Source organism: Canis lupus, chromosome 12, assembly GCF_048164855.1.
Source record: "Canis lupus baileyi chromosome 12, mCanLup2.hap1, whole genome shotgun sequence".
Classification (NCBI taxonomy): Eukaryota; Metazoa; Chordata; class Mammalia; order Carnivora; family Canidae; genus Canis; species Canis lupus.
Window position 1 is genome coordinate 25,131,651 of NC_132849.1, and position 27,199 is coordinate 25,158,849.

Genomic DNA, 27,199 nt, shown 5'->3' on the forward strand with positions numbered 1-27,199 from the left:
ATTTTATAAAATATTGTATAAATAAGTGGCCTTTTTAAAGCTCTCTAAGTTAAAAATCAGTACCAGTCATTTATAACTATTTCAGTAAATTGACTATTAAAGAAATAAATACTGAACATTTACACACAGAATTATTTTAGGAATTGCAGAGAATGTGTTAGTCTCTTATTCCCCTTTCTTTGCGTGTGTGTGTGTGTAAGATGTTTTGAAATTAGGATTCAGGTAATTCAGTGCTTTTTCTTTTACTTCCCAAATTACCTTTCAGGTGGTCTCTTTCTGAAAACAATTGCATGGTTGAAAGATTAATAGGAAGGGCTTCTTTTTTATTTTAATTTTAATTTTAAATTTTTTTCTTTTAAAAAATTATTTATTTTGAAGATTTTTTAAAAAAAGATTTTATTTATTTATTTATTTATTTATTTATTTATTTATTTATTTATTTATTCATGAGACACAGAAGAGAGAGAAGAGAGAGAGAGAGAGAGAGGCAGAGACACAGGCAGAGGGAGAAGCAGCCTTCATGCAGGGAGCCTGACCCAGGGATCCTGGGTCTCCAGGATCAGGCCCTGGGCTGAAGGTGGCACTAAACTGCTGAGCCACCCGGGCTGCCCTGAAGGTTTTTTAAAAAATATTTTATTTATTTATTCATGAGAGACACAGAGAGGCAGAGACATAGGCAGAGGGAGAATCAGGCTCCCTGTGGGCAGCCCCATGCGGGACTCAATCCCTAGACCCTGGGATCATGACCTGAGCTAAAGGCAGATACTCAACCACTGAGTCACCCCAGGCATCCCATATATATATATATATATATTTTTTTTTTTAGATTTTTTTTTAAAGTTGTGTTTATTTTATGATCAACATAGAGGCAGAGACACAGGAGGAGGGAGAAGCAGGCTCCATGCAGGGAACCCGATGTGGGACTCGATCCCTGCACCTGTGATCACACCCTGAGCCAAAGGCAGACACTCAGTTGCTGAGCCACCCAGGAATCCCAATAGGAAGGGCTTCTGATTATGGCTTATAGAAGTTGGGGGAGGCACTTGGGGTCCTAGCTAAGTCCTTCTGGGTATTACAAGAGACCAGATCTTGTGAGATAAATGTCTTCTATCTCATACGGTGAATGGGGCCATTATTTACAGGAACATCTATAAAAAAAAAAAGTGTAGAAAACAAAAAGACTTAGATATGAAAGGTAACTATGATTAAAAAGATACATGATCTAGGGACACCTGGTTGGCTCCATCAGTGGAGTATGATCTCAGGGTTATGAGTTCAAGTCCTATGTTGGGCATAGAGCTTACTTTAAAAGAAAAAAGGATGAATTTTAACAATGAGGAAGAAAAACAAAAGTAGGAATAAGTGGTAGGAAAAGCTGATCAGTTTAGAAGTCCAGATGTGTTGGCAGTAATGATTTTTGATGTTTGGGACTACATCCTTCATAAATCCCAAAAAAGGATTAATCGGGGTTGCTAAGGTCTTGATGGATTTATAACACATACCTGCTAGGGGTCAGTTGGGTATTCCTCCCCGTGATTCTTCTGTAAGGACCCTGCTTGGGCACCTTGTAGCCCTCTGAGCTGGAAGGGAGCATCCAGCCTGCCTCACCTGTGAGGAGCCTCAAGAGCACAAGTTCAGGGAGATTGTGAGCTTGCCAGGATCAGTTATGAGGGTTGAAACAGGAGTAGGGCTCAGTTGCATCACTGAGCTTTACTGTCTCTACTACTCAAGGGGATCTACCATGAGCCCTGCAGAAAGCAGTGTTGCAGAGAAAGTGCACCTCAAAATACTTCTTTATTAAACCATAACACTAGGGCAGCCCTGGTGGCGCAGTGGTTTAGCACCGCCTGCAGCCCAGGGCATGATCCTGGAGACCCTGGATCGAGTCCCATGTCGGGCTCCCTGCATTGGAGCCTGCTTCTCCCTCTACCTGTGTCTCTGCCTCTCTCTCTCTCTGTGTCTCTATGAATAAATAAATAAAATCTTTTAAAAAAAATAAACCATAACACTAGACTTAAAATGCGTGACTCACAGACATTTGTTGAATGTTTGATAGCATGAATATTTAAACATCAGCATTTTAAAAAAACAGCCCTGTGGGCACCTGCACTGTTCCAGGGCTCTGTATATCACACTGTTTACAACTGTGACCACATTGAATGCTTGCATGTCTTATATCATGATCTGTTTTATCCTGGAGGAAGCTGAGACAGTGGAAGTGAGGGACCCAGAGAGTCCTCTTTCTGGAAAGTGGTAGAGCCATCATTCCAGCCACAGTGCTAGAGTGTCTCTCTCAGAGTTGACAACCAAATTAATGTGACAATTACCTTTGGAACAAGGCACAAAGAAATGATGTGTACAAGTAAAAGAGGAGTGAGGTGTAACATCTCTATTTATTCATTTTGGTGGCATCTCCAATTCTTTCCCATAGGAAGCACTTTGAATCGCTGCTACTGGCTGGGGTGGGCATAGCTTGAATGGCTGGTCTCTCTACAGTTTCAGAGACAGTGTTCATTGCGTCCTGATCTTTCTTTGCTTTTCTGTGCTCTGCAGCTCCATTTAATCTGTTTCCTCCAATTTCCCTTGTGTTTTTCTTCTCATATCTTGAGGTGGTAAACTTGTTTCCTTAGATACCATGATATAAAATATTGTCACGTGCATCTGTTGATTTGATCTATTGCCTTCTTCCTACTCCTGACCAGTCCTGTTTGCTTGTACATGCATGAATATTCTTTTCTTTTTCTTTGTTTAAGATTTTATTTTCCAGGGACGCCTGGGTGGCTCAGGGGTTGGGCGTCTGCTTTTGGCTCAGGGCGTGATCCCAGGATCCAGGATTGAGTCCCACATTGGGCTCCCTACGGGGAGCCTGCTTCTCCTTCTGCCTATGTCTCTGCCTCTCTCTCTCTCTCTGTGTCTCTCATGAATATATAAATAAATCTTTAAAAAAGAAAAAAAAAGTATTTTCCAACAATCTCTACACCCAGCATTGGGCTCGAACCCACAACCCTTAGTTGAATGCTCCATTCACTGAGCCATCCAGGCGCCCCTGAATACTATTTTCTATGTAAAATGGATATGGTCTCTGCTTATCCATTATATTATCTGACTGTTTTCTGTGAGGCCCGCATAGAGAAGAGGTATTAGAGTAGAAGTGTTAAAGATACATGACGCAAAAACACTTTGCAACATAAGCTTTTCTGTTATAAAATGCTTGTCAGGGTGGGAGACTCAGGCGCTGACTCCTGGACAGGGAAATGGATCACAATGACAGGGCCCTTGTATGAAGAGTTAATGTAGGGAGGGGCTGGGATGCTGAGAGCATCTGGAGTTGGGGAGAGCCCTTAAATTAGCAGTTTCTTGTATCTGACACTGAAGGAGAAGAGAGGAACTGTGTGGAGAGAAGCCCAAGGTCTGAGGGATAGAGGAGCACACCCCACTGACAGGCCACTCCTTTCCCTTGGGGAGGCAGTATAGAGGAAGGGGTCTGGGACTTGAGTTTGGCCATGATTGGTCTCTGCTTTGAATCCCAGCCCAGCGTTGGTCTGGCTCTGTGCCTTGGTGCCCCAGGGCACTCTTCAGCAAAATGGGGATAATGGTGTATTTGAAGGTTACTGAATTAACATTTTAGCTGAATAGACTGCATTTTAAAACCAGGATTTGCACGAGGCTAAGACTAAATGCATCATAGAATGAATCTCTGGGATGTAAAAAGAAGTGAGAAATGTCACTAAAATAATTTATAGTAGTATTACAACTTTATTAAGATGTTTAGTGGCCAAAAATTTTAACCAATATCTTAATAAGCGAATGTTTCCTTGCAGAATTAGAAAATATTTTTATAGGAAATGATTAAATGATATAGTTATAGGAGAACCAGAAATGCTTCAACAAATGTAATTAGCACATCAGCTTTTAGTACTTAGTGAAGGTTTTGAATTTATATGGTTATCAGTTACCTTTGGAAAGAGTTACGTATCACTGTAACAGAATTGCCATTTGTGTGAATTCTTAATCAGATAGCTGTCAATAGAATGATACATATACTGTTAGTTCAAATATATGGAATATATATGTTAAATAATATTAAGCTTTTACTTTGAGATAATTTCAGACACAGAAGTACAAAATAGTACGAAGAATTCCCATGTATTTTCCTCTAGATTTTTCTAAACATTAATATTTGCTATATTTTCTGTTTTTTTTTTTTTTTTTTTTAAGATTTTACTTATCTATTTGAGAGAGTGAGAGAGAGAAAGAGAGAGCATGACAGCTGGGTGAGGGGTAGAGGGAGAAGCAGACTCCCGCTGAGCAGGGAGCCCAATGTGGGGCTCAATCTTGGGACTCTGGGATCATGACCTGAACTGAAGGCAGCTGCTTAACTGACTGAACCACCCAGGAGCCCCATTAGCTGTATTTTCTTTATCTTTCTGTTTCTTCATAACTTTATTTCTGAGCCATTTGAGAGTAAGTTGCAAATGCAGTACTCCCTTACTCCCAGATAACTTCACATGTATGTCCTAAAACCAAAGACCATCACTACAATGTAGTTATCAAATCAGGAAATTAACAAGAGGGGCACCTGGGTGGCTCAGTGGTTGAGCATCTGTCTTAGGGGCTCAGGTTGTGATCCTGGGGTCCTGGGATCGGGTCCCGCATCAGGCTCCCTGCAGGGAGCTTGCTTCTCCCTCTGCCTATGTCTGCCTCTCTCTCTATGTCTCTCATGAATGGATAAATAAAATCTTTATTAAAAAAAAGAAATTAACATAGAGACAGTACTATTGCCTCATTTATAGACCTTGTTCAAATGTTGCCACTTGTCTTCCCACTGTCTTTTGTGGCAAAAGAAAACATTTATAAGAATTTGGGAGGCACCTGCCTGGCTCACTCCATGGAGCCTTTGACTCTTGATCTCAGGGTTGTGAATTTAAGTCCTACATTGGTTGTATAGATTACTTATAATCTCAAAAAAATTTTTTTTTGGAGAGGTGTCCAGGATGAGCCAAGGTCATGTGTTACACTTTAGTCTCCTTCAGTCTAGAACAGCTCTTCAGTTTGGCTTGTGTTCTTGAATTTTGAAGATTACAAGCCATTTATTTTGTAGAAGGACTGAAGTTTGCTTTTTCCCCAGATGTTTCTTCATGAATAGATTCAGGTTCTATGTTTTAGGCATGAACACTACGTAGTTGTTATTGCTACCATGTTCTTCTCTGCTTCTCAGGAAGCACCACTTATTTTTCCCATTACAGTTGATGTTAATTTTGGTCACTTGGTAAAAATTACATCTGCCAGATTTCTCCAAGGAAGTTACTATCTTTCCTCTTTGTAATTAGTATCTTGTGGGAAGATACTTTGTGACTAGGAAAAAACCCATTTCTTATCAAACTTTCACCCATTGTTTTTAGTATCCATTGATGTTTCTTGCCAGAAACGATTATTACTCTGTGGTGACCAAATTGATGGTCATGTTTTGAAAGTTTGACATTGTAGTGCAAGAAGAATAATTTCACAACTCTGTCAGCACCTAGATTGTTTCTGTGATGCTCTATGGCATCTTTGTGAATACTAAGTAAGATGAGTGTTTTTTTTTTTTTTTTAATGACAAGTTTCTTCTTTTCATAGTTTTCATCTTTATTATACCTGGATTATAGGTAATTTATCAAGAAAGTGTAGTACATGATTTTGAAATCTTCTGAAATACTGAGGTAGCAAAGTTGACATCCTCCTTTGCATTCTTCATAGGATGTAAAGAACTTCCTAATTAGTTTTTAGGTTTTTATCTGATGACTCCTGTGGAGTTTATCACAGTCTGGGTTTTGTTAAATGCAACCTTAAGATGTCCTGTAACATGTTTTTCTGTCCCTTATAGTTCCTGAAGATGGTTAGCTGGATTTAGATTCTTTTCTTTTTTCATTTCATTTCTTTTCTTTCTCTCTTAATTTGAAAATCTAATTGGCTTTATTAAGTGATATATGATTCAGGCATCCCATCCAACAAGTAGAGGGGAATTCCCTGGATTTAGATTCTTGATCAAGCCTCAGGGTTCTCCCTCTCTTTTTCTCTCTACCTTTTAACTTATTTTTGCAATTCTCTTTCGTAGATGCTGTCCTTATATCATGAGACACTTAAGCTCTGATTGTCTCTGAAATTAGAGCCACCAATGATCATCGCTCACATCCATTACTACATTAGCAGTTTCAAAATGGTGATAACTTATGTCATTCCTCCTTTATTTATCAGCTATACTTTTTTAAATAAAGATTTATTTATTAGAGAGAGAGAGAGTGAGGGAGAGAGGAGAGAGCACAAGTCAGGGGCAGGGCAGAGGAGAGAGAGGAGCAGACTCTCCACTGAGCAGGGAGTCAGATGGTGGGACTCATCCAAGGACCCTGGGATCATGACCTGAGCTGAAGGCAGACACTTAACCAAGTGAGCTACCCAGGTGCTGAGCTATACTATTTTTTTTTTAAATTTTTATTTATTTATGATAGTCACACACACACACACACACACACACACACACACACACACACACAGAGGCAGAGACATAGGCAGAGGGAGAAGCAGGCTCCATGCACTGGGAGCCCGATGTAGGATTTGATCCTGGGTCTCCAGGATCGCGCCCTGGGTCAAAGGCAGGCGCCAAACCGCTGCGCCACCCAGGGATCCCCACCCCCTTTTTTTTTTAAGATTTATTTATTTATTTTAGAGAGAAAGGACGTGCACATGAATGGGGAGAGGGGGAGAGGGAGAGAGAGAGAATCCTCAAGCCGACACTGCTGAATGCAGAGGCCAAAGCTGGCCTCAATCCCAGGACCCTGGGATCATGACCTGAGCTGAAGTTCAGAGTTAGATGTTTAACCAGTGGAGCCACCCAAGGGCCCCTAGTCTCTACTACTTTTTAAAAGAGAAAGTCCCTCATGAACTATTAGTTACCTTAGATCAAAGGTCAGCAAACTAAGGTTCACAGGCTAAATCCAGCCTGCTACTTACTTTTGTAAATAAAGTTTCACTAGAACACAGCCGTGCTCATTCGTTTGTATATTGTCTCTGGCTGCTTTTACAATACAAGGGCTGAGGTGAGTATTGCCATTGAGACTATATTTGGCCCACAGAACTGGAAGGATCAGACCCATTATAGAAAAAGTGTGCTGACTCCTGTAGATCATATGGGGGAGAGCAATTTAAGTGCTTGATTCTTTCTCTTTATTTACTAGTTTTCCATTTGGTTTCTTATAACCTGCAAAGGTAACCAGTGAAATTATGTTTTAAAATATTATGAATTCCAACCTATTCATATGTTTCAGTCCATTTGCAAGTATTATTCTTTTTTATTTTATTTATATTATTTATTTTTTGTTTTTATTTTTATTTTTTATTTTTTAAAGATTTTATTTATCCATTCATGATAGACATAGAGAGAGAGAGGTAGAGACACAGGCAGGGGGAGAAGCAGGCTCCACGCAGGGAGCCCGACGTGGGACTCAATCCCGGGACTCCCAAGATCACTCCCCGGGCCAAAGGCAGGCGCCAAACTGCTGAGCCACCCAGGGATCCCCCTATTTATATTATTTATTTGAGAGAGAGAGAGACTAAGAGAGAGAATAGTGGGGAGAGGGAGAAGCAGGCTCACTGCTGAGCCAGGGGCCCAATGTGCAGCTCGATCTCCAGGACCCCAGGAACATGACATGAGCTGAAGGTAGACACTTAACCACCTGAGCCACCCAGGTGCTCTGACGAATATATTCTTATTGCTACTTTAATCATTCCATCTCTGGCTAGTGGAAGCCTCTTCAAGGTGGCTCCTGAGTTCTTTGACATAATCCTAGTGGTCTTTGATGTTTCCCTGCATACTTTTATGGTAGGATGTTCCAGGCTTATCTCGTGCTTTTCCTCTCCCAGACCAGCTATTTCTAGAAGGAGCTCTGATTCCTTTTAGTGAAATACGTTATTTAGAGACCATAGTCTGAATGCTAAGGGTGCATATATTATTTCCAAAGCTTATTCTATTTAAAGTTAGGAGCATGCCATGCAATTCTATAAAGTTTAGAAGTAGAATATAGTCTGCCTATTCTAGTTTAAAAACATTGATAAATGCTTGCTCAAAAAGTATATACTGTTCTTTTTCAATGTACTTGTAATATTAATGCAATTAATCTATTTAATAATTGTATTTGTACATTATAGTTTTCTATATAAGATTAATGTTTCATGCTTATGTTTTATCCTTCCAATAAAAAATAACATATACTGCCAACTGCTAACATTTCAAGAGATAAAGCTCATAAGGAGATTTCCACTAAGCTTTACATGTGGGACGCCTGGGTGGCTCAGCGGTTGAGCGTCTGCCTTTGGCCCAGGGCATGATCCCAGGGTCCCGGGATCGAGTCCCGCATCAGGCTCCCTGCATGGAGCCTGCTTCTCCCTCTGCCTGTGTCTCTGCCTCTCTCTGTGTCTCTCATGAATAAATAAATAAAATCTTTAAAAAAAATAAACTTTACATATAAAATGCTTTCCTGTTTTTGAAGGGGCATGTTCGGATAATGATGATGAATCCAAACATGCTTCATTTCCATATTTCTCACATTGTTACATTAAATAAATATTTTGGTCACCCTCTGACCACACGATCATTGTTCAGGCAGAAATTCAGGCCTTCGGAAGGTTGAAACCAAAGCTGAATAATAGATTTCTATTGAATGCTGAGGCCAAGGCCATATTTAGATATATTCCTAGGACCTCTTTCATAGTCACAAAGATTTTTTTTTAATTTTTTATTTATTATTTATGATAGTCACACGGAGAGAGAGAGAGAGAGAGGCAGAGACACAGGCAGAGGGAGAAGCAGGCTCCATGCAGGGAGCCCGACGTGGGATTCGATCCCGGGTCTCCAGGATCACGCCCTGGGCCAAAGGCAGGCGCTAAACCGCTGCGCCACCCAGGGATCCCTAGAACCCATATTCTTAAGGACTCTGGCTGTCATCTGTTCCTTTTGATCACTGTCACCCCTAGCACAGTGCTTTATACACAAAATCTGCACATGTATATTTGTTATTTATTTACATTTTCTTCTTTATGTGTCATAATAAAAAGCAAAATCTATCTTCCTCCTGGATATTTTAGGCCAGCAAGGGCAATCATTGTTCACTTCTGGTATGTTTCAGGGTATAATCTTTGATAAGTTGATCATTGGTGACTGATCATCTTAGTTTTACTTTTTTGAAAGTTTTCTCAATTCGTCCTAGTATATATATATTTTTTTGAGTGGGGAGGGGCAAAGGGAGAGAGAGAGAGAGAGAGAGAATCTTAAGCAGGTTCTCTGCCCAGCATGGAGCCCCATGGGGGGCTTCATCTCACAACCCTGAGAACCTGACCTGAGCCAAAATCAGGAGTCAGATGCTTAGCAAACTGAGCCACCCAGGTGCCCCTAGGCTGTACTTACATCTTTTCAAAAATAAAGCAGATGCCTGTGCTGGAGGTAGACCTTTGATTCTGGCCCACTGGTTTGTAGCTGCGAATTTTCCTTCATCTGTCAGCAGTTGTGGAAGCCATATGTTTTTATAGGTCTGTGCCAAGGAAAATACTTTAGAATTACATTAGCAACTCCAAGATATTTTGGCTGTTCTAAGAGGACACATAGTTTTCCAGTTATACGAACAAGAGCTTTTGTTTCATACGGAAGGTTCTTGTAGGCTATGAGAACAATAATGCCTCTATCAGCATTTCCCAGAGTAACATCCTTGGGATGTTAATAGGTAGGATGTGTTCAGCTCTATTTCTGGAGGACTTCTTGGCTTTCACATGCCAGTGTACCATGAATCTCTTATAGGGGAGTGCATTGTGCAGAATTCCTCTGGCTCAGCAGAAGTCTCCCCTCCTGCTTTCCACCTCCCAGCCTCAGATGTGGTTCCTTTGCTACGTCTTTTCAGCTCCCCGTAGGAGCAACCTCTCTTTCTCTTTTTAAAGATTTTATTTATTTATTTATGAGTGACAGACAGAGGGGGTGGGGGTAGAGACCCAGGCAGAGGGAGAAGCAGGCTCCATGCAGGGAGCCCGATGCAGGACTTGATCCCGGGATCCCAGGATCATGCCCTGGGCTAAAGGTGGTGCTAAACAGCTGAGCCACCCAGGCTGCCCTATGAACTCTCTTTACTATTGGAAAAGAGCTGGCCTAGTAATTGTCTAATACTTGTCTCTGGATCCTAAACTTACTAAAGAAGTCAGGGAATGGGTCTGTTTTGTTCTCTATTGTATTTATAGCACCAGGTATCTAGAAGGCCCTTAGTAAGTATTTAATGGATGAATGAAGCAACCACAGAATGCTTTATTTCCAAGTGGCATCTCATGGGACTGGTGTTCCACTAAAACCCACTTTGGGAACCATGGATGGGTCTGTGCTACCATCTAATTTTCAGTGTGAATAACTAGAAATCTGTAGCTCTTCATAATTCTACTTAATTTACTCCATGAATCCAGCTAGCAGGGAGCTGTCAGTGTATTTAAAGAGGAGGCTCAGTACTTGAAATAACTTGTCTCTGTGGCAAACAAGTGAATCAGCCCAGGATTAGATCCTTAGTTTTCTGAGGCCTATCTTAGGGGCCATTACGTGCAGGCCTGGCTGCAGCCCATTCTACCAGGGTTAGTTATATACATAGGGACTAATGTCTCAGATTGTTAGGGGAGGGAGAAATCAGATGCCCCTTTGTACACTAATTCATGCAGGCAGAACAAAGGTCCAGCTTGGTTCTCAAGCTCAAGTTTGGCTTATATGTGGTCCTCAGTGAAGATTATGATCTTGGGTAAATTAAAAACAAATGTTTTGTTGTTGTTGTTAAGATTTTATTTATGTATTTGAGAGAGAGAGCATGAGCAGGAGGGGGAAGGGGACGGGGTGGGGTGTGCAGAGGGAGAGAGAGCAGAGGGAGAGGGAGAAGCAGACTCCGCTAAGTAGGGAGCCTGATGTAGGGCTTGATCCCAGGACCCAGGGATCATGACCTGAGCTGAAGGCAGATGCTTAATGGACTGAACCACCCAGGTACCCCCAAAACAAATATCAAATAAGTCATAATAAGGTAGGAAGGAAGTTCAGGATTCTTGTTTTTAAACACTTGGGGGTAAACAGACCTCTCTTTAAGGTAGATGTTCACATCCCCTCCTCCATTTACCTTTATGTTCCATCTTTATGATCATTGTTCATTTTTCCTTCGATTAGCGGGTGAGTGTGTACACATGGTCTCGTGTCCGTGAATACACAAGCCTTGTCTACCAAGCCACTAGCTCTTCTGAACTGGGAAAATCGAAGTTTCGTCAAATCCACTAACACGTCAAGTCAAAGGGAAGCACAAACGTGGCAAGCTGCCCTCTTCCTTAAGAATAACCCACCACCGCCTGGTGCCTCAAGGCGGCTTCCTTTTCCTCAAGTATCTCGAGGTGAGTGTGCAGGGAGGCAGCACACAGAACCCCCTGTGTTCTTCTCCCGCAGGCCAAGTTCCTGAGCGCACTTTGGACTGGGCCAGGGGAGCTTGGCCTGGCAAGTTTATGCACTAAATAGGGCTCTCTATGTGCGAGCCAAATGAAGTCTGCAGGCAGTCTTTATGAGCACAGTAACTGTTTTATAGATGCAAAGACACTCACGAGAACTGTATATTTGTGGTCTTAGTCTCTGTAAAGTTGCCTTGAGCACAGTGCAAGGACTCTGTACCTGGAAATGTGGTTCCTCTCTTCTCTCCCTGCTTAGCTCTTCACTGTCAAAGTAGACGTCATATTATTCTGTTTGTGTGCACGTGTGCATGTGTACCTGTGTGTGTTTGTGTCTATGTGACTAGTTCTCCACTGGGGCAGTTTTGCCCCCCAGGGGACAGTTGGCGAGGTCAGGAGACATTTTTCATTGTTACGACTGGGCGGGGGGAACTATTACCATCTAGCGGGTAGAGGACAGGGTTGCTGCTAAACCTCTTAAAATATAGTGTGGATGGGTCCTCACAACAGATCGTGTGGTTCCAATGTCCATTGTGCTGTAGTTGAGAAACCCTGATAAACAACCCATGCTACATACACGCTTGAAATAAAGTGTGTGACTGTGTCTGTGTGTGTGTTTTAAGAAGGGACCTTGGAGATACTAGTTGGATTTTAGTTACAGTTGAAAGAAATCGGACACCTGGGTGGCTCAGTGGTTGAGCATCAACCTATGGCTCATGTTGTGATCCTGGAGTCCTGGGATTGAGTCCTGCATCAGGCTCCACGCAGGGAGCCTGCTTGTCCCTCTATGTCTCTGCCTCTCTCTGTCTCTCACAAAAAAATAAATAAAATCTGAAAGAAAGAAAAGAGAAGCAAAGAAAAGAAAAGAAAGAAAGAAAAGGAAAGAAAAGAAAAGAAAAGAAAAGAAAAGAAAAGAAGGAAAGAAAGAAAGAGGGAAGGAAGGAAGGAAGCTGGGCCCAGAGGGGTGGAGAGAGTTGCTGATCTCATGGAGCTAGTGAGAAACATAGCAGGACTGCTCCTTGAGTCTCTCTTTTGTCTGAATAGTGCTTTGTGCAGTGATAACAATTTTATTCCTTGAGGGTTCTTCATGTCCCAGAGAAGTGTTGCACACATTTACTCATATAATCCTCAGAAATGACCCTGTGGGGACTGTGGTTTTTCCTGCTTTATTCTAGAGGAAACCAGACTGTCTGAAGCCACCTACCATTCTAGAGGCAGGCACTGGCCTAGAACCCAGATTTGTCCTGCTTCTGTTAAGTGCCACCACCTCCCACTGAGCCACACTGGTGGCTTGTGTGGGCTTGAGGGACGTGGCATGAACAGTGAAGACCGGGTGACCCGGGGAGCTCAGCTCCTTCCAGGGGTTGCATTCTAAAGCTGCAGTTTGATAATGGCCAAAGTGCCAGAGCTTTGTCTCTAAGAAGCCCTGAGCTGTAGAACCTCCAGCAGTGCTGGGGAGGCCTCTCTCTGGAGAGTAGGACTACCAGCACCCCCGCGAGGTGGGTGTGTGGGGAGCGGGGTGGGCCAGGATAAGAAAGAAGACCCTGATTGGCTTTCTGGCCTTCCCCTCCTTTCTCCCTCCTTCTCTACTCAGGGGAGGTCCTGGGGTTAGGAGGACAGGAGGGGTAATTAGTGGTAATTACTCCTCGTTTGTGTAGACCAGGAACATGGCTTTAGAGGTGCCTTCTGGGATGAGAGGCTGAGGAACTCTTGTCAGAATGTTGCAAGGACCCAGAGGAAAGTGAACATTTTATGGAAAGGAAGGGGGATACAGAGTTACCCTCTAGGGAGGTTAGCTTTAGATATTCCCACATATAAGTGAGGGCCCAGCCACATAGCCGTGTATGCGTTGGCCGAGTGGGCAGCGGCTGGGAGAGCTGGCAGGAAGTGGGATCCAGCTGTGACAGCACCCAGAGCCCCGCCTGGCCTAGTACTATAGCCACACTGAGGAACAACCAGTGGACAGATTTCATTTTCCTCCTTTGTCCCCTCCGGCAGGGGTGCATTAGACATAGGCCATCCACTCCTCTGGGACCCCTCTATGCTTCTGGGATTGGTGTCCAGGAGACCATCTATGAGGACTCTGTATGAAGCTGTAACCTGTCCAGATGGTCAAGATCCAAACTTTCCCATGGACTGTTTTGGTACTTTCTGGATGTATTTTGTTGTGAGGAGGTATGAGCCTGTTTAAGGATAATTTCTGACCAAACCTTTTACTGAGAGGCTTGGGGCAGAGAGAAAACCCACACTGCAAGCCCTAAGAAAAATCATTGTGTTTTGAATTGCCAAAATTACTGTCATTTGGGCCAGAATAATTTTGGGGGACAATAGTTTTCCTATCTCCTTTTGGGAAAAAAAACAGTCTGGGGTTTTCTGTTATCGATGTATCTTTCATCTGTGTGTCCTGCTTTAATAAAATGTGGCTGTGCCTCTCTGTAAGTGGATAACAGCAGAGTAGCATGCTAATTTCTAAGTCAGCCCATGGTGGGACCTGGTTCTTTGGAGATGGTCCAAAACCAAATAGCCACAGCTCACCTGTGAAGGGCCTCCTGGCATTAGGATGGGCCGGCACCCCCGCCACGCCGCGCTGTCTGCTAGAAGGCTGTTCTCCATCCCAACAAAGCTCTCTGTCATTGGAGAAACCGCGCCTTTAAATCTGACTACATTTCCATCTCTGGTACAGACCGTCTTCCCTCAGGCAAGTTTCTGTCTCAGCATTGGCTGTGAGGATGTGGAAGCACAATCGGGCTTTGTGGTGAGGAGTGCTTTGTGGAGCTCTGGAAGGTGGGGTTCAGCCTTGTATAAATAAATAACAGCAAGTGAGCTTCAGGAAAAGGGGATTCCTGGAACGAGAGAGACTGGCGCTCGAGGCAGGAAACTCTCTTCCTGGTGTTTCTGCAGCCTCTGCAGCTTCTCCTAGGCTTGTCGTCCTTCCTGTGGCTTCTGGGCGGCCCTGGAGCCTGGTGTCCTTCTGGAGCTGCCCCGCCTCCCTAAGTGCCCTGGACCAACTGCTGACCTTCAGGAGTTTGTGCCCTCTTTATGGTCCAAAGAGGTGTGCTTTACTTCTTGAAAGGCTCAACTGTAGCCTTGGTAGAGTTAGCCATTGGCTGCTCCGGGTTGCTCAAGACCCAGTTGGAGAGATGCCTGCCCCACTTTGGGTTTTCTTCACTCCTTGCATTTTGGTCAGGGATATTCTCTCCAGAAGGAGCCCTGGAGACCAAGAAGGGCATACATGGCTGTCTGTACTTTGGAATATCTGGTGGGGTACGAGGGGAGGTTCATGCATTCCTTCTGTTTTCTGTATCATTGCTTCCCCTCTGGCTAGGTTTTTTTTTTCTCCTTTTAATGAAAAAGATTATTTTTAATAATCTGTACACTCAGTGGAGTGAACCCACGACTCTGAGATCAAGAGTCTCATGCTCTTCTGACTAAGCCAGCCAGGCACCTCCCTCTGGCTGATTTGAGTGTGTAGGCCTTTTGACATCAGAGATGGGAGAAGCCTGGAAGAAATTAAAGATCATATTTAGGCCTTCTTGGCCCAAGGCCTTGATAAAGGGGGATACTTAAGGAGAAGTGTGACATCTGGTCTACCCCCTGGCAGCAGGTCTGGCCCTAGACTGAGTGTCCTGCTGGCCAGGCTGTACTGACAACCTCCTGCCTTGCCCTACCAATTTTCCTTGTGCCCCTTACAAGGTCCTTTTTGGCTGAGATTCTCCATCTGTTGCATAGGCGCCCAGTTTCCTCTCAAAGTGTCTCTCCTGCTCCCTGGTTGGCTCTGCTCACTCTTCTTCCCATGTGCTTTGACTGATGGTCACTTGGTTCTTCTCTGGGTTTCAGAGCCCACGGCTCGAAGAGAGCTTTCTGGAGCATGCACGTGTGCCCAGGTGGAGCCCTGGGACACTGTCACATGAGGGAAGAAGCTGTCATGTCCTGTCTTCTGCTGTCTCTTTCCTCCCTCTAAAGATTATGTTTTGTTTTCTTTTCAAATTAAAAAAAAAAATTAATGTCCAGGAAAATTGACTGTTTTTGGTATATATTTTTATGAATTTTGTTTAAAGATTTTTATCTATTTTTAAAAAATATTTTACTTATTTATTCATGAGAAACACAGATAGGGGGCAGAGACACAGGCAGAGGGAGAAGCAGGCTCCATGCAGGGAGCCAGATGCGGGACTTGATCCCGGGATTCCAGGATCATGCCCTGAGCCAAAGGCAGATGCTCAACCACTGAGCCACCCAGGTGTCCCAGATTTTTATCTATTTATTTGAAAGAGAAAGAGCATGCACAGCATGTGTGAGCGTGGGGAGGGGCAGAGGGAGAGGGAGAGAGAGGATCCCAAGCAGACTCTGCTGAGTGCAGAGCCCAACTTGGGGGCTTGATCTCATGACCCTGAGATCAAGAGACAGACACTTAACTGGCTGAGCCACCCAGGTGCCTACTGTTTTATGAATTTTAACATATATAGACTCATAACCACCACTACAGTTGCAAATCCCTAAAAGCTCCTCATGCTACCCTTTTGGGGTTTGCCCTCCTATCCCTCTTTACACTGGCGACTGTTGCTCTAACACTCTTCCCAAAGATTTTTTGGCCATGTTATGGGCATCTTACCAGAATTGTCATTGCTCCCTACCGGTATAAGAGAACAACATGACCATCAAGTCCACTCTCTGGAAAGCCTCCCATCTTTCTTTGCACTTTATCCTGACTGCACTGTCCTCTGACACCTACCATCGCTCCTTCAGGATGGACAAGCCAGTGCTAACCTAGCCTCCCTCCTCCCCACCTGCCTCAGCCGTGTAGTCTACAGCATGACATTTTTTATCTCTTTCACCCCTGTTTTCCGGCTTAGAGTCAAAACACTTCTTTTAGCCCAGTGCTTCAAAACTATGTGTGATAAGACACAGATGAATTCTAAGTGTAAAGGAATGCTGTCAATAATAATAACCCTAAGCTGGAGATTGCCCAAGAAAGAAAAAGGAGTTGAAAAAAACGTACATAGGAAACTCTTGACAGTAGATTTGAGCCCATCTTTTATTTTTGAAGTCTTGGTACATCTTAAAAAAGCTAAGAGGCTTAATTTCATTCCTGAGGATCATTCGCAAACATCCTTGAGAACCCACACCTCATTCCTGTTGAACTGGTGTAGGATGGGGGTGGCTGTCGAGGTCTGTCTGGCCTCTCCTTGCTGGCATGCAAGAATTAGGACCAGACATACGATCCATCAGCCCACACACTGGAATGCCCTTGCTGGGCTTGCTTTGGGGAACATGCCCGTGTCCTTCTAGCAAAGGGTTTACCATCCACCTTGCTCAGACAAAAATCTGCTACCCCCGCCTGCCCAAGTCCTCCGAGCACTATAACAGCTTCACCTCACGAGAGACTTTTTCCATTAAATGAAGTGTGGACTTCACAGATTGTCCTGGGATAGGTTGCAGGTGCCTAAAATCCTGGTAAATTTTCAGAATCTTAGATAGTTTGGAGGCTTGAATGAACTCAGGGTATTTTTCAGCATACATCAAGTCTATAAAATGGGATTTGGGTATTTGGTTGTCGGTGCCAGAACTTGAAGTGATTGGTCCTTGTAGGAAGGGGACAGAAGTGGGTCTGTAGTTTTTTTTGTTTTTTTTGTTTTTGGTCTGTAGTTTTTTTATGGTTGGGGAAAAGCTGAGCTCTTAGAAAGGGGAGGTGCCTCTGGGTGGGTGGGGCTGGTCCTCTGAGCTCCAAGTCCTCCCTTGGGCCTGGAGGGTTGCCCTTCCTGCCCCTGGCAGCAGATGGTTCATGTCAGAGGAAGGGAATGACTTTGGTGAGCAGAGGATGACCGCCTGTGGTGGTGGTCTTAAGTCTGGGGAGCCAGGTCAACACGTGAAGCATGAGGCCATAACAAGAAGTCCCTTATGATACTCTTATGCAGATTGAGTCCATGTGAAAGGGTGAGAACAATTTTCCACACGGTGGACCAAGGGTTTGCAGCTCCGTAGCCAGGTTGGTGTCAAGACCTGGCCTGAGAGTAGGAGCCAGAGCTGGAAGGAGGGCTGGGCCTGGCTGCATCCTTCCAGGAACTCCAGCTCTGGTGGCCAGGCTGAGCTAGGAGTCAGGTGAGCAATCCCACATGGGAGACAGGGGTCTCACTAGGCAGGCCCTGCAATGCAGCAGTGATGGACCACAGCCCTGGTGGACTGCCCTCAGAAATAAGTTTGGGGCACCTGGGTGGCTCAGTGGTTGAGCGTCTGCCTTTAACTCAGGTCATGATCCCTGGGTCCTAGGATTGAATCCTCCCCGCCCCCCATCAGGCTCCCAGCAGGGAGCCTGCTTCTCCCTCTGCCTGTCTCTGCTTCTCTCTCTGTGTGTCTCATGAATAAGTAAATAAAATCTTAAAAAAAAAAAAAAAGAAAAGAAAAGAAACAGAAGTTTGGAGATCAGAGCTGTGAGGTATCCCAAAGGTTGAGAGTTACTGGCCCATCAGAATTCCCTGGAGGCCCCCCTCACCCTTTTTTTTGAAAGTGCACACGCCTGACCCCTCTGCCTAGAATCTCTAGCTCAGGGGACCCAGGAACTTGTATTTATGTAAAGCTCCCCATTAGAAGTTGGTGCATAGCTAGGTTGAAAGCCTCTGCCTTGGGCAGTGGTGGGGTCTGCGGGCTCTTCTGTGGTTCCAGGCGGAAGCCAGCCCCCGCAGGAAGGTCAGAGAGCGGCAAAGTCTGGCACTGCCTTACCTCAATCGGGCTACCCCTTGTGAAATGCCAGATTCCCAAACCAGCGATTTTCATGTTTGCCTGGTCTCTGCAGATGTATTGTCTCCTCTCTTTCTAGCTAAACAAAATCATTTCAGTCCATGGGTCAAGCCTTCCCATTCTCTTTTGTTCTCACGGAAGACTTTCTGGTTTCTCCTTTAGAATGATATCTGGTGGCAATTTCTCTTGCCATGGGGTGGCTTGCCTCCCTGGCCCCGTATGTACCTCAGTTGTGGTACTTCTCACTTTAATAGCAGTCAGCTTGTTTCTGGATCATTTTTTGAGTTCCTGGCACATAAGAACTTCCTAAGCAAATCTTATTAAATTGATGTTTTAATGAAAAGCATTTTAAACTCCCTTCCCTCTCTGCCACCATCCCCCCTGTTTATCAGAACTACTCCTCCACTTACACCCACGAAAGGCCTCCATAGATGGACCTGGAAGAAATCAGACCCAAGGCCAGCCCCAGCACGCTCCTGAGAACCACTAAGATAAACACAAAATGCACTCTCGCCGAATTCTGAGAAGGAAAGGCCCTCAAAGGTCATTAGGGTCCAGTGGCTCTCAACCTTGGCTGCACATTAGAATCATCTGGGGAGCTTTTAAAAAATGTTCGTGCCCAGCCCCCACCCCCTGAGATTTTGATTCCGTTGGTCTGGGGTGGGGCTCAAGCTTGCGTGGTATTTTCTTAAAGCTCCCCAGGGGCTTCTAATATGCAGCCAAGTTTGTAAACCACTGCCCTGGGCCAAAACTCCTCACAGAATATTTGAATGAAAGGATTAAAAAGATCCCTGCCTGCTGAGGTGATGGCCCCCCAGTAAGTCGGGGGCTAGTGGTAGAGTTACCAACGGTGCAATCCTGGCTTTCCTAACGCCCTTCCCTGCTCCAGTCCTAACCCTCTAAAATACCTGGCCTTGGACCTTCCCCTCTTTCCCAGGGACCAGAAGCAGACTCTGAGCAGAATCTTATTTTAAACCGATTAGTGGCACACATCAGGAGACATGGCATGTTGGGCTCTGAATTAAGATCTTCTTTTCCCAGGCCGTATATTTAACTTCATGTATAGTATTAATTTGCTAGGGCTGCTATAACAAAATGCCACAAACTGGGTGGCTGACACAACAGAAATGTTCTGTCTCCCAGTTCTGGAGACTAGGAGTCTGAAATCAAGGGCCAGTTCCCTGTGAAGGCCGTGAGGGGAGGCTCTGCTCCTGCCCCTCCGCTTGGCTCTCAGATGGCCACCTTCTCTCTGTGTCTCTTCACATTGTCTTCTCTCTGTGTGTATCTGTCTAAATTTCTCCCTTTTATAAGGTTACCAGTCTTACTGGATTGGGGCCCACCCTACTGATTTCATTTTCACTTCACTGATTCCCTCAGCGAAGACCCATCTAAGGTTACATTCTGAGGAATGGGGGTAGGGGGCATGGTAAAGACTTCAGTGTATCTTTTTGGAGACATAAACAGTTCAACTTATAACTATTATCATCCAAGCTTTCTACCTTAATTATATTTTTTAATGGGTAGAGCCACATACTTTTTTCTTTATACCCTCATATTGCTCAGAGCACAAAGCCCAGGGCTGGTTTATGATCAGCATTCAGCACTAACTTGTTGACATCCTGACGTCTCTTCCCCTGGTTCTGGGAACACTTGGAGGATTATGGTTTATGTTCAGGCTCCCCCAGAGATGGATAGAATTCCTCTAATTTCCTCACAGTGGCAGGAGCAGCTGCGAGCCTGAAAGGAGAGGTGAGCTATGAGGGGTGGGCCTCACCCACTCAAGATCAAGGCCAGAGTCTCATGCGGACGTTAAACATCAGTTTGAGTGGATGCATTTAGACTGGAGGACAGGACTTGTGTTGGGTGATGGTAGTGCTCCGGAATATACATACATTGTCATTGGTAAACAGGTTAGGGAGTGACAAACGAGTGAAGAGTGAAGCAGTGTTTCATTCCTATGGAAGTTACACATCAACTGCTTATTCTAGAAGCCCTTCTTCATTGGAGTCTACCACGGACAGAATTCAGGGAGGTTCCAAACACTTGGGTGGAAAAAAAATTATAGTTCATTCTCACCAACTGAAAATTTGCATTTCCTTCAGTTATGCATGGAGATAATGAACCATAGTGACATTAGCAGCACCTGTGACTACTACCAGTAGGAACTACAGAGATTTTTTTCCAATACGTTAGAGTTCACATAGATGTCTCTAAGTATCGTTCACCTCATCACTACTTCAGAGTTAAGGTGGTTATGAAACTCACAGTTAGGTCTTACTTAATATGTTAACTAAACTAAATATTACCATAGCAAAAATTTTAAAATATTTTGATAACTACAATTTACTGTAATTGGCTTCTTTTGTAATGCTGTATATTTAATTTGTGCATTTAATGCCATTCTGTGGAAGATCTGCAGGCTTCCCCAGGCTCCCAAAGCAGGGGTAGGGATGGGGGTGGTATCTGTATCATTAAAGAGGTTAAGAAGCCTTGGTTTGTGTTTGTAATAACCCAATAACCCCTTCCTGTCCCCAGTGGGTAGGTAAATCCTATAAATGGAGATAATTCTAGATTGCAATCTTGATGATCACTGATTTAGTTGATATTTGTATCCTCTTTTTTTTTTTTTTTTTTTTTTTGGCTCCTTGGGGCTAAGCGGAGCTTGTATGTGTGTGCATGTGCACTCACATGGATTTGAACTTGTCTTCTTTTCAAAGACAACAAGGATTAGGTAAACATTTTAGAACAAGCCCAGCTTTAAATATGCCCTCCAGTGCTGTTGGGTCCTGCTTGGGAAAGCTGCTCCCTGTCTCTGCCATTCTCTGCTGAGTGGGGCTTTTGGCAAAATAACCACTTACTCCTCCCAGAGCCCAGTGCGCTGGGATGGGCTTTTCTTGGTCACTCTGGAAATGCAAAAGCATCACACCATTGCCTGAGCTGCCTATGCTGGACATCAAAGCTGGGCTCACAGAACCAGTTTCAGGTGGCCTGGGAAAATGTTGATGGTGTCGGCTTCCAGGTCCTGGCAGGTGTAAAAATGATTTGATCATCGATGATTAGATTTATGGGGGTTTTTGTGGGCTTTTGTTTTTTTTACTTTCCTTTTGAAATAATTAGACTAACAGTTATAAAAATAGTACCTAAGAGTCCTGGGATCTCTTCCTCAAGTGCCCCTAGTGGAGACATCTCTAGCTCTAGCTCAAGATCAAAACCAGGTCATTGACAATGGTTATGTTGCGGTTCCCGCTAACTGGTTACAGGCCTTAATCAATACTCACCATTTTTCTCATGCCTTCACTTATTCATGTGTTTGTATTAATTCTGTGCAGTTTCATCCCATGCGTGGGTTTATATGGCCACCACCACAATCATAGCACAGAACCATTCATAGAACATATTATTTTTTTTAAAAGATTTTATTTATTAGAGAGAGCGTGTGAGAGAGCACGAGCCAGGGGAGGGCCAACAGGGAGGGAGAAACAGACTCCCCACTGAGCAGGGAAACTGACTCATGGCTCAATCCCAGGACTCTGGGACCATGACCTGAGTTGAAGGCAGAAACTTAACTGACTGAGCCACTCAAGTGCCCCTGGAACATATTTTTTAAACTCAGTTGTGAGGCACACAATATAGTGATTTATTGCTGGTTTTGTTAATCAAAGCACTGCCCATCAGCCTTGAGGCTGGAGGTAGTGATTTGATGCATCCCCAGGCCTGGATAGCATTTGGACCTCATGCCAGGTGTGTCTGCCATCTACAAGGTCCAGTCTAGACCCAGAGCCCATGCAGCAGGAGTCTCAGGGGGCAGTGGGGCTCGGGCTCTGTAGGCACAGCATTCTGTGGTCCAGGTTTGTGATTGGGGTGTCTCTCTGAGCTGAGGAGTGAGGGTAAAGCAAGAAAGAGTCAGGGAATAAGGGCAGTGTCCAACTCTTGAGGTTCCAGGGCCTCATGGGGTTGAGAGGACAGTTAGGGAATAAAGAGACACCCTGGTTAGGCCTGGGCAGACATGGTGAGGGTTGTAGAGAAAGGTCATATTTTGGTGGGCATGGAGGAACCTGGGGGCCTGGCTCGTCCTTCCTTGCTTCCCTGAGTTGACTGTGCTACTGGGCCTAGTTTCCAGATGCAAGATAAGAATCATAGTTGCGGGAGATCCCTGGGTGGCTCAGTGGTTTAGTGCCTGCCTTCCACCCAGGGCGTGTCCTGGAGTCCAGGATTGAGTCCTGCATCAGGCTCCTGCATGGAGCCTGCTTTTCCCTCTGCCTATGTCTCTGCCTCTCTCTCTCTGTGTCTCTCATGAATAAATAAATAAAATCTTTATAAAAAAAAAAAGAGTCATAGTTGCTCCACTGCCTGTGCTGTTGTAAGGTCTGATTACCATGGTATAAGGGAGGATAGTTGATAGAAATTCCAGCACACCCTCAAAACTAAGGTGGTAACTTTCTCCCAAAGCCATGTGTTTATTGTTTCTTTGGCACCTCTCCATTTACCAGGACATCTGTGGTTGGACACCTCCAACCACATAGGGTAACAATGCTTTACATATCTGGGTTTATGGTTTTAACCATTTGGGGATGCTGGTGCACATGTATCTGTTTTTATTTTTTTGTTTGCAGGTTTTTCCAGTTTCTTTGGTTAAGGTTTTCAGCTAACTACTTAACCTTTACAGTTAGAGATAACACTCTGCTCCATACCTGTAGTCACGCATCCCACCCTCCTTATCGTCTGGCTGATGCCAGCAACGTGGGGTTGTTGGATTACTAAAAGCTAGTACCTGGTACAAGACCAGCTCCCTTTAGCAAGTGTTGGGACACTAGGCTAAGATACAGAGCAGTATGGGGAAGGATGGCCTGGTTAGGTAGGCCCCTAGTCCCTGTTGGGACTCCATGAACCCAAGTAGATATGGGGCCAGTGCTGCCAAGTATGAGCACCATCCACTGACTATCTGAGTGTAGGTAAGGTGTAGGAGCTACGGCCCTGGCCCTGGCCCAGGCAGGTTAGCAGAGGAGGATCTCAAACCCTCCTCTTTGTAAATATACTTAAAATTTTTTTAGATCTATTTATTTGAGAGAGAGAGAGAAAGTGTGCACGCATGCACGCACACACAAGCAGAAAGGGGGGGGGGGAGAGAATTTTAAGCAGACTCCGTGCTGAGCACAGAGCCTGACTCAGGGTTTGATCCCATGACTCTGAGATCATGACTGAGCTGAAATCAAGAGTTGGACACTTAATTGACTGAGCCACCCAGGTGCCCCTGTAAAAATACTTCTGTGTTTTTTTTTTTTTTTATAAAGACTTTATTTATTTACTCATGAGAGACACACAGAGAGAGAGAGGCAGAGACACAGGCAGAGAGAAACGCAGGCTCCATGCAGGGAGCCCAACGTGGGACCTGATCCTGGATCTCCAGGATCACGCCCTAGGCTGAAGGCAGGTGCTAAACCACTGAGCCACCCGGGCTGCCCTAAACATACTTTTTAAAAAAAAAAAAAAAGATTTTATTTATTTATTCATGAGAGACACACACAGAGAGAGAGAGAGAGAGAGGGGCAGAGACACAGGCAGAGGGAGAAGCAGGCTCCATGCAGGGAGCCCGACATGGGATTCGATCCTGGGTCTCCAGGATCACACCCTGGGCTGAAGGCAGGCGCTCAACATCTGAGCCACTCGGGCTGCCTTAAACATACTTTTTGAAACAGCTTGTGGCAGGAGGCCAAGGTTGCCAACTATCCTGGGACAGAAATCGAATTGAGATAACATCCTGTCTCTTGTTTCCTTCACACACCTTACCCTGCCCATTCATATTAGTATCCTCCTCCAAAGATGCCATCACTTTGTGACTTCATTTTTGGGAAAGTGTCTTCATATGTACCGACTCTGAACTCCCCTGCCTGATTCTCCAGGCCTCTCATATCCCACTTCCTTTTTTTTTTTTTTAAGATTTTATTTATTTATTCATGAGAGAGACAGAGAGAGAGAGAGGCAGAGATACAGGTAGAGGGAGAAGCGGGCTCCATGCAGGGAACCCGTCATGGGACTCCATCCCGAGTCCCCAGGATCATGCCCTGGGCTGAAGGCGGCGCTAAACCACTGAGCCACCCAGGCTGCCTTCATATCTCACTTCTCATCAGTCCCAAATGAACTCTAGCTCCTCTCCACAATTAGCGTGCTTCTCCTTCCCTTTCGGATGCTATCCCACAACATTTGGTCCCTTTTTTTTTTTTTTTTAAATTTTATTTATTTATTCATGAGAGACACAGAGAGAGAGGCAGAGACACAGGCAGAGGGATAAACAGGCTCCATGCAGGGAACCTGACGTGGGACTCGATCCCGGGTCTCCAGGATCACGCCCTAGGCCGAAGGCAGCACTAAACTGCTGAGCCACTGGGGCTGCCCTTGGCCCCTTTTCTAACAGTATTGGCTTTGATGACCTGAAGTCCAGATTGGCCTGCTGTCACATTTCCTCCTATGTACCTCAAAGTCCACAGTTGGTTTGTACGTTACGTCATTGTATTGCTTTATGACATCTGTGGTTTTATCTGTATGGGATGAGTGAATCTCTAGTTGTTTCTGTGCTTCGGCTGTCTCCCTAACTAGGGGGAGGGCAGGGCCCCTATGCTGTAGTTTTGGTTTGCCCTGGGAACCCAGTGTGCATTCTCCATCCGTGCTTGCTGACAGAGGGATACAGCCAACTCCCATCATGAAGTGCCAGATGGCTCTGGTCTGGGTTCTTATTCCATTGGCTCTTCCAAAGGAGACTGGGATGTATAACTATAGGCTCCCTGTTTGGTAGTCGCTAGTCTGGAATGCAAAGGACTGGCAATCAGGATATTTTAGCAAATGGCTTGGTTCTACTTGAGCATGAGATAGATAAACTCAGTTTGAGATAACTGTTAAAGATCAGAATTGAAAAAAAAGAACAGTATTTTCTTGTAATTAAAAGTTGAGGTAGCTGAAACCTTTCTGCACACTTGAGTCTAGTGCATGGCAAGGTAGATTTGAAAGGGGTAAGTATCTTGGAGGGAGAAAGATGAGGTTCCAAGGGCCAACCGACAGCTCACTAACTCTGTGGGAGGGCTCCCCCAGCCCAGCAAGTGGGGATGCTCCATATGGCCTTCCCTACAGTGTACAGACAAGAGCTAACTTTGCTGTCCTGTGCCATCTTAGGTTTGGGGCAGAGACCATGTGTTCCCTAGGTGGGCCTCATTTTCAGAAGCATCAAGCCTGGCATTTTCAACAAAGTGAGCAATCTCTGCCTATAGGATTAAGTCAGTTGGGGCAGGAGGGGACACGTCCTATATTTTCATCAAAAGAAAATTGAGCAATATGGAAAATAGAGATAAAAAAATTGTAAGGAACAAATAACCCTGCTCATAGTACCAAATCATGGGGCGTTCCTGGCTGCCATAATACTGCTCTAAGACAAGCCAGACTTTCCAGTTACTTTCAGTAGCTCCTTCTTGGTCATTTTTGCCACTGCCTCCCTGTTGCTATCCAAAGACTTCCCTTATTGTAAAGCGCTCCAGTTCTCTCTGATTTTTCTTGACCTCTCTGCTAATTTGAGCAGCTTCTCTCTCATACAAATCTTAGTACTGAACATCTCAAGAAAGAAAAACAGGGCCCAGGAACCTCACACAGAGTGGAGTTTTAAGAATTAGTTTTTCCTACCTGCTCAGGAAGCCAGCTTCCCAGTAGGTGTGAAAGGACTCTCTCTTCTCTCCCCGTAGTTGATTCCAGACTGGAGCCTTAGCAGGAGGATGGGCAGGCAGGCAGCCTGTGGGCAGAATTCCCTTGGGTCTTCCCAATGAAATATCTCAGAAAATGCACTCCTTGAAATTTTTGTTTGCACTTGGCCAGAAGAATAGCAAGGCGGTGGTTTTTCACACTTTGGGAAAGGATTGTGTCAGAATGATGCAGGGTGAGGGGTGGGGATTCTGTTTTAAAATGTAGATTCTGGGGATCCCTGGATGGCTCAGCGGTTTAGCGCCTGCCTTCAGCCCAGGGCATGATCCTGGAGTCCCGGGATCGAGTCCCACATTGGGCTCCCTGCATGGAGCCCGCTTCTCCCTCTGCCTGTGTCTCTGCCTCTGTGTGTGTGTGTGTGTGTGTCTCATGAATAAATAAATAAAATCTTAAGAAAAAATAAAATGTAGATTCCTGGACTTCACCCTTGGATGTTCTGATCCAGATAGGCCAGGACTAGGGATATCTAAGGATTCCTAGGGGGATTCTGACAACAGCCAGGCTTGGAAAGCTTACGAATGTATGCTCCGACTCATGGGGCCCTACAGGAGACTCATGAGAAGTTCTGCCCCTCTCAGGAACCTTCAGAGCTTCTGTTGTAGGTAAATATTGAGAGTGCCAGTCATCTCCATCTGATCCACAGGAAACAGCCATTCTTCTAGCTCAAAAATTGTTGGTAAACAACAGTTCCATATGCTGGGACTGGTAGAAAGACCCATGGGTCATAATGGAGCTCTCCTGTCTGCTAGCTTTGCAGCTTTGGCCAAGCCATGTGGCCTTTCAAGTCTCTATCTGTCATCTGTAGGAAGGGGATTGTGATATCACCTTTGCCTGATTATCATAAAGCGTGGAGATGACACACGTCAAGTGTCTATGTTGCTCAGTAACTGCTGTTTTTCCTGTTGGAATAACCTTCCCCAACTCCCCCCCCACCCCACTTCTGGCTCTAAAACACATCCTTTGTTGGTGCTTGAGTCCTGCTGGCACCTTGGGGAGACTAGTTTCTTGGTCTTCACCACTCCTGTGGCTTCTGGACTGTCCAGTGAGATGGACAGTGCCATCCCTCAGGGCCTGTTTGAAACATCTCTTTGATGTTCCCTCCAGAAGGCAGATTTTAGTCCCCCACTGTGAGACCACCGTGGTACTTCCCACCTCAAGTCACATTCCGTGTATGTCCAGCTCAGTGCACCCAGTAGGGTGGTATGACAGGTACCAAATGACAATGTTCTGGTAATGAAGGGACATTCAG

The 27,199-nt window shown here is 44.8% G+C and overlaps 1 protein-coding gene and 1 long non-coding RNA gene across 3 annotated transcripts in view; one reads left to right on the top strand and one right to left on the bottom strand.

Moving 5' to 3' along the window:
• The window catches only part of TCF7L1 (transcription factor 7 like 1), a 159,242-nt gene that overhangs the window by 9,797 nt on the left and 122,246 nt on the right, over window positions 1-27,199 (top strand). The gene's annotated exons all lie outside the window — the stretch shown is intronic.
• On the bottom strand, window positions 461-26,781 carry LOC140601299 (uncharacterized). 2 transcript variants are annotated; one of them, XR_012004339.1, is made up of 4 exons: window positions 26,467-26,781; window positions 25,876-26,092; window positions 9,440-9,563; window positions 461-1,148 (listed from the first exon to the last, which is right to left on the bottom strand). It is a non-coding gene; the product is annotated as an uncharacterized lncRNA (long non-coding RNA). The 2 variants fall into 2 exon arrangements; XR_012004338.1 differs by lacking the exons at window positions 461-1,148; window positions 9,440-9,563 and adding an exon at window positions 19,704-19,947 and having other exon boundaries at window positions 26,467-26,776.